We start from the raw sequence: 3,449 nt of genomic DNA on the forward strand, positions 1-3,449 counted from the left end.
GCTTGGCCTTTCTTCCGGTCTGTATATATCTCTTATTCTCTAATGCCTGCTTACTTATAACTATTTCCTTATAAATGTATCTTACCATGACGCTTCATTGGATTGACTCTAGCACTTTTTTTGTCCTATTCACTCTTTTATGTCCAGCTCTTATTGTCAAATGTGTCATTTCATTCATATTTTCCAGTTTTATTTCATGAGCGCAAAAATATAATTTACCCAGGTTAATTTTGGGGCTCATTTCATCACCTATTTTGTTCATCTACGTAATTTGTTCTTGATTCACAATTCAACTTCCAGTCAAATCAGTCATATCCAGAATCATCATGGCGTTGATTTTTCAGGTAAAAGATTATGGGAGATTGAAACAAGATGTCGCCAGAGAAGATGGAGCAAAGCAGAGGAGACACCTGTGATAATGGCCTAACATTGGCAAGACTTACTATAAAATTGAAAATTAGGGTGTTTATATCAAACATGGTCAATAACTCACTGTTTTCTTCCTTCCTCCCTCCCTCCCTTCCTCCCTTCCTTCCTTCCTCCTTCCCTTCCTTCCCTTCCTTCCTTCCTTCCTTCCTTCCTTTCCTTTCTTGCCTTTTCTTGCTTTCTTGTTTTCCTTCTTTCTTTCTTCCTTATAACCCAGCATATGGCAGTGCCTTTTACTGGAAACAGGCACAAGAACCGATGTGGTTCAAGAGGGTGAAATAAAGAGTTCAGATTTAGATTTACTAAATTTGTGATCCTATTAAACATCCAAATTTACCTGCCAAGTAGGCAGATTTCCCAGGAGAGATTTCAGATATGTATTTGAAGTCAAGCACAAAATGTATTATTTAAAGTCATGGGAAGGGACAAAAGGGGAGAGTTAGAAGCTTTTTTAAAGCTGCAGAAACTGGCCGTAAGGGCACTCCTACATTTAAAGAGAAGAAATATCCAGAACAGGAAACTGAGATTAAATGCTCATGGAATTCCCAAGGAAATCAAGAAGGCAAGGAAGGGGAAGATAGCCATCCGCAGTTGGAAGTTCTGGAATTTGTAAAGTAATGAGAATACAACGTTCTTCATTGAACTTCATCACATAGAGGTCACTAATGACCACACAATATGTAGATTTCTGGAGTAGTGAGGTGGTAACAAGATTGCTGTGTGCTAAAAGTGAACTAAAGTAAGAAATTAGAAACAAGAGAGCAGGTGCAGTTGTTTTGAAAAGTTTTATTGTGAAGGAGAGCAGATAAGAGAGTTCATGATTGTTATGATGCTTTTGGCTGCTGGTAACATAAAAACCAAGTAAAAGAAGCTTAACTATAAAGAAAATTAAAAAAAGCTTAAGCATTAACGGAAACACTATTTGGAAACAGATTCCTGGAAGGAGAGGGTCTATAGCGTGGCAAATTAGTGGCTCAAACATTGAGACTTGAATTATTTACAGCTCTTTGCCCAAATAATTTCGACAGGTAAACTGCTCTGTGTCTACAGATGGGCAGTGGCATCCCAAAGTGTAGCACAGTCTCACAGAGACGCCTCTCCTGGTTTGCTCTTGGGAAAGCAAGTAACTATCTCTCCACCTTCCAGGACAGATTTTCTCATATTCTATTGGCCACATCTGTGGTGCTTGGCTTATTAGATATTTTCTTTTTTCATTTTATGGGTTGCCTGTTAATTGATAGCATGCTTTCGTGCAAATGAGATTAATATTTATTGATTTTTTTTTCTATTATGCATTTCAAGCTCTGAGGATACTGAGATGACAAGTCCCTGACATCAGAGAGCATATTTTTAAGAGGAGGCACAATTTATTCACAAATAAAAATCATTAAAATTTTAAAAGTGTCATGGAGCAAAATAAAATATTGCAATGTGATAGACAATTCCTAGGGTAGAGGGAGGATGTTGCTTTAGCTTGAATAGTTTTGAAAGGTCTCATTAATAATGGAGTATTTGATCTAAAACCAAAATCATGGGGAGTAAGTATCTATAAAAAAAAAAAACTAGGAAGAACACGTTCAAGAAAAAAAAACAAGCAATAAATTTGAACTTTTGTTTGATTTCCTGGGATTATTGAATTTGTGTGCATAATCAAAGCATAGCGAAAAGATTGCTAGAATATAAAAAATGAAGTTAAACATAGCAGGAGGTGATATCAGAAAGGTAACAGTGACTAAAACCTGTAGAATCTGTTAGAAAATAGAAAGAAATTGAAAAGTTATCCTCATTAAGATGAGAAATCATTGGCAAGTTTTAAAGCCTGAGAATGTTATATTGTCACATCTTTTTTTTTAACGTTTATTTATTTTTGAGACCGAGAGACACAGAGCATGAACAGGGGAGGGTCAGAGAGAGAGGGAGACACAGAATCGGAAGCAGGCACCAGGCTCTGAGCTGTCAGCACAGAGCCCGACGCGGGGCTTGAACTCACCGACTGTGAGATCATGACGTCAGCCGAAGGCGGACGCTTAACCACTGAGCCACCCAGGAGCCCCTATTGTCACTTATCTTTTTAAGAGGCCACTCCAGCTGTGTTGTTGGCATTAGATTGTAGGAGGTAAGAGTGGATAGGGAGTTTTAGTTAGAACCGGTAACTACAAGTTACTAGAATTTCTAACTACAAGTTAGAACAAGTAGTTCTCCAATGAGAAAAGACATTGTCTTGAGCTAGGTAGATAGTAATGGAAGAGTTGAGATATTGACTATATTTACAATAATTTTTAATAATTTTACAAGACTTGCTGAGATTGTATTTGGGATGTGAGAGAATGATCACAATTATATATGATTCCTAGGTGTTGGCATTGGACAGGAAGGTGGTTGGTAATTCTCTTGCCAGAGAAGGGAATGTGTGGGGAAGAATAAGATTGAAAAAGGTGGTTATGTATTATCTGCTAGAATAGAAAATTGATAGTGAGGTGGAAAGAAGGTGTATGGAAGGAATCAAAGTATTTACAAGACCAGGAAAAATGCTTTCCTTTAAAAAACAAAAAACAAAAAGTTTATTTACTTTGAGAGAGAGAGAGCACAAGGAAAGGAGGGGCAAAGAGCGAGAGAGAGAGAGAGAGAGAGAGAGAATCCCATGCAGGGTCTGCACTGTCAGTGCAGAGCCCAAGACAGGGCGCGAACTCACAAACCATGAGATCATGACCTGAGCCAAAACAAAGTGTTGGATGCTAAACTGATTGAGTCACCCAGGCGCCCCCCAAAATGCTTTCCTGGTAGTAAATTGAATGATACTTGTACACAATTGTTTTGGAAAAGTAGAAGGTTTGAGGAGAGAAGAGAAAATTTAACACTCTTACCCCAGAATATCAAAACATAACTTACTAGGTCATCTAATTAAAACTGCTGGGGTGGGGTATGGCCATCTGAGGTTTGTACAGTTCATCTTAAAGCAGAACCTGTGTGGAACCTTCCATTTTTTTTTTAGAGAAAACACAGAAAAGGGAAAATATGATCAA

The sequence above is a fragment of the Prionailurus viverrinus genome, chromosome A1 (genome assembly GCF_022837055.1).
Source record: "Prionailurus viverrinus isolate Anna chromosome A1, UM_Priviv_1.0, whole genome shotgun sequence".
Classification (NCBI taxonomy): Eukaryota; Metazoa; Chordata; class Mammalia; order Carnivora; family Felidae; genus Prionailurus; species Prionailurus viverrinus.